We start from the raw sequence: 5936 nt of genomic DNA, 5'->3' as shown, positions 1-5936 counted from the left end.
GGATCCAGGATAAAAATAGTAATATAATATTATTATAATAAAATAGACCACCATGTAAGCCTGGGCTTCATGTGACCATGGACTCTGGCCTTCACAAATGGCTGCTGGAGTGATGTGGAGGCTTTCCATCTAAGACTCAGTGCCCCACTGGCACTTATGTGACCCTCCTGCCTAATCACAGAAAAGAGCTGTGCTGAAGATGCTGCCTCACTAAAATATGGAAATAACTATCTTGTGGCTGTTATTAAGCTCAAACTAGCAACCACTCCAAATTTGTTTTTGCTATTTTAAACAGCACGATATACATTTGTTAACTTTTCAAATGGTAAACACCACCTACAAAGTGCCTTTAATGTTTAATATGACTATAGATTGTTTTGAAAATAAATCCAGCCATGTGGAAAAACAGCAGAAGGAATAGGGAACAAACCCAGGAGCCTGCTCCTTGTGGGTCAGAGTGGTCACAGGTCTGAGATTCAGGTGATGATTCTGATCATCCCTTGGCTGATCAGGAATGCTTCTTCTCCTCCATGAAGTACTGATTCTGAACTTAGAACTTGAATCTATAGAGGAGGAGGGGATAAGTATATGGGATCTGCCTTGAATGGAACCATCCTGGGACAATGCTAATTAAGGGATATAACCACTGCCCTGGTGGGAAAAGGGTTGTGAGATCTTTTGGTCAAACAAGCTTTTAACCCATGACCAGCCACACTGTTCATTAACATGATGATGGAGTTATGCATGGGCCTATTGTCTGGTCTTTAATTTGTTCACAGGTATTGCTTTTCCTACTTTGTGTGTCTCTCTCCATCTCTTCTCACACACTGGGATAGGGCCTCAGAAAAGTTACTGACTTGCTCTTTATTTTTTTGTCTTATTTTTCTCAAAATGTAAACTTATGTTGCTAATAACATTGGCCACAAAAAAGGGTGAGTATATGTAGAGTGGCTACAATAGTGCCTGGCATACACATATGTTTGCTGTGAATTTGCAGCTGCTGCTAATGATATCATGCAACCCCCTCCTCTTGCCCTCTTCACTCCCCAGACAACTGCATCAGCTTCCCAGTGCCTGCTGTGTCCCATCTCTCCTACCACCAGCCCTTTTCACCAGCTGTGTTCTCTGCCTGCAGCACTCTTCCTTCTTTTGTATATCTAATTAACCCCTGTTTATCTCTCAGCCAGCAGCTCAATTAACTGAAACACTGCACTTTAAAGGAAAGGCAAGCTCTCTCCTTTGCTGTCAAAGGGACTAGCTAAATCTTTCGAGCTAGAAGGGTGGGACTGAATTCTTATGAGCCCACACCTGGGTCATCTGTCCACTTGTGACTGGTGCCAGAGGACCAAATCAGCATACTTATCAAAAGCCCTATGCTGAAGAAGAAAGCTGCTGTTCTTGGCAAACAAAGGCTTCATTGTTCAAACATTGTCTCAGGACACATATACAATGCAATGTGTGTCTTAGGACAGTGATCAGAAAAGCCAAATGAGTACTGCCAACTGATGGTCATGGGCATCAATTCAAACACCAGCAGGAATCCCCCAATTTGGGTTGCAGTGAAGAAGAAAACTTGATTCAATGCAAACAGCTCAGCTGTGATGTGGCACAGTGGTAAAACAGCTCTGGGGCCAGGTGGGTCTCAATCCATTCCTCAGTTGTCTGTTTTGCTGTGCTCTAGCTGGACATCTTCTGCACTGTTTCAGCTGGGGATTCATAATCTTCCTTCTCTGATGGAAACAGAAAGTACATTCCCAGGGCCAGAGGACAGGAGTCCCCACTCCTGCTTCCTGATTGGTCTGTCCTCTTGAAAATAAGGGTTCCAAATCCTCAGTTTAATTGGCCCAAAAGCACTGTCCTGATTGGTCAGAATAGAGCCATTCTGAGCTGTGCAGCTCTGATTAGATGGGAAAAGACTCAATCTTATTAGTTGAAATAGAATTCCAGTGAATATTTATAAGTGCTGGCTCAGATAGCACAAACACTGTGCAGGCTGACAGATTAGCACAGAGGCTTCTCCCTGAAGTACAGTTTGTGTGAAAGGCCTCTGTGCAAAAATGGCTGCCAAGCTCTGTTGTGTTTTTTTTTAAATTTGAGCCCAGTAGCCACTAGAAGAAGGAGCAGGGGTCTTACTTCTCAGGGTTCACAGAATGGACTGCAGTGAGTGACCAGTGAGGCAGCTTGTACTTTGGTCAAGGCTGGAAGGATGAGGACTAATGATCTGGGAGACATTTCAAAGCAAAGAAAAACAGACAGAAATATAGAGAGGAGGAGAATTCTGAGGGTTGTAACTTGGGTGAGAGAGTAGATGGTGGTATTTGGAAGGGTGAATGACAATATTCATGTCTTACTGGTGACTTCATATGATTTGGATAATTATGTATGCATCTGAGGTAATGACATCTAGCTCAGAGAGGGAAACTGCTTGGAGGTAAAGCTGAAGCCCAAAGTCTCTCAACTTGTACCATTTAAGTGGGCTCATGCTGGTACTAATTCTACTAATTAGTAAAATGGTATAATCAACCTTACTCATTGCTTGGCCCCTCTGGCCAAATTTACAACTAACTCTAATCACATTATGTCTCCTTGCTACCTTTTTTAAAAAATTATTTTATGTTATTCAATTATGGTTGTCTGTGCTTACCCCCCCACCAATTCCCCCCATGCAAGCCAAATCCACCTCCCTCCCTTGCTTCCACCTTCCACCTTGGTTTTGTCCATGTGTTCTTTATAGTTGTTCCTGAAAACCCTTCTCCCCACTGACCCCCCCCCTCCACCTCCCCTCTGGTTACTGTGAGATTGTTCCTAGTTTCAATGTCTCTGGTTATGTTTTGCTTGCTTTTTTCTTTTGTAGATTAGGTTCCAGTTAAAGGTGGGATCATATGGTATTTGTCCCTTACCACTTGGCTTGTTTCACTTAGCATAATGCTCTCCGGTTCCATCCATGCTGTTGAAAAGGGTGAGAGCTCCTTCTTTCCCTCTGCTGTGTAGTATTCGATTGTGTAAATGTATCATAGTTTTTTGATCCACTCATTACTGATGGGCACTTAGGTTGCTTCCAGCACTTGGCTATATAAATTGTGCTGCTATGAACATTGGGGTTCATAGGTTCTTTGGGATTGGTGTTTCAGGGTTCTTAGGATATAATCCCAGCAGTGGAGCAGCCAGATCAAAAGGCAGTTCCATTTTTGTTTTCTGAGAAAATTCCATACTGTTTTCCACAGTGGCTGTACCAGTCTGCATTCCAACTAACAGTGCACTAGTGTTCCCTTTTCTCCACATCCTCTCCAACACTTGTTTGTTGATTTGTTTATGATGGTCATTCTTACTGGTGTGAAGTGGTATCTCATTGTGGTTTGAATTTGCATCTCTCTGATGGCTAGTGATGCTGAGCATCTTTTCATGTGTCTCTGGGTCATCTGTATGTCCTCATGGAGAAGTGTCTGTTCAAGACTTTTGCCCATTTTTTAGTTGGGTCGTTTGCCTTCCTGGACAGAGTTGTGTGAGTTCTTTATATATTTTGGAGATCAAACCCTTGTCCGAGGTATCATTGACAAATATATTTTCCCCCAAATATGGAATGCTTCACAAATTTGTGTGTCATCCTTGTGCAGGGGCCATGGTAATCTCTGTATCATTCCAATTTTAGTATATGGACTGCTGAAGTGAGCATCCTCTTTTTCTTCTGAGTATAGTGTGGGCCCATGTGTAAGTACCTCTGAATGTCTGTCCCTTGGCTCTTGACTCTTCCAATGACCATGATCCTCTGAATGAGAAGGTTGAGCCTCTTATTGAGCAATTTCATAATAGTCACTGAGTTATGGTAATGGCACGAGAATCCAGTAGACCCATGTGCAGGAAGATATTCTCTTCTCTGCTTGTCAGTGTGCCTAACAGGCTTCTCAGCATAGCATGCCCAGAAGACTTCTTGGTTTTCTTCCCAAACATCATACTCATCTCAGTAAATGGCATTGCTATCCACCAAATCTTCAAGCCCAAAGCCTAGACCTTGAATCCGTCTTTCCCTTTCCCCCATATTCAATTTAATTAATCCTGTCTCTACCTCCAAAATACATCTCAGTCTCTCCCCAGGCAACATATTCCCCATTACCTTCACTCCTCTCTAGTCCAGGAATTGGCAAACTTTCTGTAAAAGCCAGAGAGTAAACATTTTCAGTCCAGAGGGCCATGCAGTCTCTGCTACAGTCACTCAAACTCACCTTTAGTATAAAAACAGCCATAGGCAATATGTAAGTTTGGGCATGTCCATGTCCCAGTAAAACTTTGTTTGAGAAAAGCAGTCACTCGCAGGTTCAAGTTTGCCAACGCTTTTTTTCAAGGCTAACCCCCAGTTGTGTCTGTCTGGACCACAGGAAACCCTCCAAACTGGTCTCCCTGCTTCCACTCTCCACATGGCAGCCAAAGGGATATTTTAAAAAGTAATCAGGCCAGTTACAGTCATGTTCTCTGAGTTCCTGTGTCCCTGCCAGCGCTACATGGATGGCCTCCCAGAACCATGATCCAACTGACAATGGTGAAGGAGCCTAGCCCAGTGTAGGTGACACCTGGGGCCTGGTGGGCAAGAGTTTACAGCAGGAACTAGTGACCCTCAGGAGATCTGATGACAAAGGAATTTCTGCCTTCCGTGAATCAGACGACCTTTCAAATGGGTAGAGACCATTCATTCAGCAGCTGGCTCAGTATATGAAGACCTGAGGTATAAATTCCCCCTAGGCTTCCTAGACAATGAACCTTGGTGAAGTTTCTCACACCTTGCTGCCACCTCAGCGTGGACACCAGGGTGACATCTGTCTAGACGTCCTGAAGAACAAGTGATCTGCCCTACACGATGTCAAGACCATCCTTCCCTCCATCCATAGCCTGCTAGGAAAACCCAACATCAACAGCCCATTGAACATATATCCTGTGGAGCTCTGGAAAAACTCCACTGCATTGAAGAAGTACCTGCAAGAAACCTATGCAAAGCAGGTCTCCAGCCAGGGAACCTGACCCTGCTGTTCAGCCTCTCTCTTGGTGCCACCTTTTATTTCCTCCTTAGATGGTCTGTCCTTGCCTTGATTTCTGTATAGAACTCTGTGTCTGCCTTCAACTTGTTTTGCCTTCAACTTGTTTGTTTCTGCTTAAATTAAGTCTCTGGTTGAGCCCCTGTGATGAATATATTAAATAAATACATTTTGTTTTCTTAAAATAAATAAATAAATAGTGATCAGATGGTGTCTCTCTCTTGGCTTAAAATTGTCCAGTAGCTTCCCCATTTCCCTTACATGAAATTCCAAAGTCTTGCCCTGTTGTCTCTTTGTTTTCCATGACCTAGCTCTGACCTGGCCTCCTAGCCACCTCCTGTCCACAGTGCTCCACAATGACAGTTTCTTTTCTGCTCAGCTCCCTTCACACTTTGGCTGGAACATTCTTTCCCTAGTCTCCTGTGTCCAGGTCCTTTTCATCATTCAGCTTCTGACTCTAAGCTAATACCTCCTCCCCAAAGAGAACCCCTGACATCTATCACTGCTGCCCCCCTTTCTACTACCCCATTTGAAACTCTTATTTGTTGTTTGTTTAATGTGTGTCTTCCCAACCTGATAGGTAAACTCCATGGGTTCAGGGACCTCATTTGTCTATTCAGCACTAAATATTTTCTATGGCAGCATTATTTGAATAAGTCCTCAGATCTTCACTCAGTGAATGGAGGAGAGAAGCTACTGATCAGTATGTCGGGTAATGCATGTTCCAACATCTGCTCACCTCAGCTTTCTCCAGCTTCTACTAAGCCCTTCTCATACTGGCCTGGAAAAGGCTTGCCCAGTAGTTTATCATACTCAGTGCATATGATAAAGTTCCCAAAAATGCTGCTTGTCTGAGTCATTGTGTTTGTCCAAGGACCCCTGTGCAAACTTATTTGTTATCCTAAGGCCCAG

The 5936-nt window shown here is 43.6% G+C and overlaps 1 non-coding gene and 1 pseudogene across 1 annotated transcript; one reads left to right on the top strand and one right to left on the bottom strand.

Annotated features, from left to right (window-relative positions):
* Nucleotides 1–2378: 2378 nt before the first annotated feature.
* LOC114501361 lies at nucleotides 2379–5035 on the top strand (annotated as a pseudogene).
* LOC114502162 lies at nucleotides 3570–3671 on the bottom strand. The gene has a single exon (XR_003685016.1). It is a non-coding gene; the product is annotated as a U6 spliceosomal RNA (small nuclear RNA).
* Nucleotides 5036–5936: the final 901 nt, after the last annotated feature.

This window comes from Phyllostomus discolor, chromosome 7, assembly GCF_004126475.2.
Source record: "Phyllostomus discolor isolate MPI-MPIP mPhyDis1 chromosome 7, mPhyDis1.pri.v3, whole genome shotgun sequence".
Taxonomy (NCBI): domain Eukaryota; kingdom Metazoa; phylum Chordata; class Mammalia; order Chiroptera; family Phyllostomidae; genus Phyllostomus; species Phyllostomus discolor.
The sequence above is the reverse complement of the archived record's forward strand: the minus strand, read 5'-3'. Positions and strand labels throughout refer to the sequence as shown.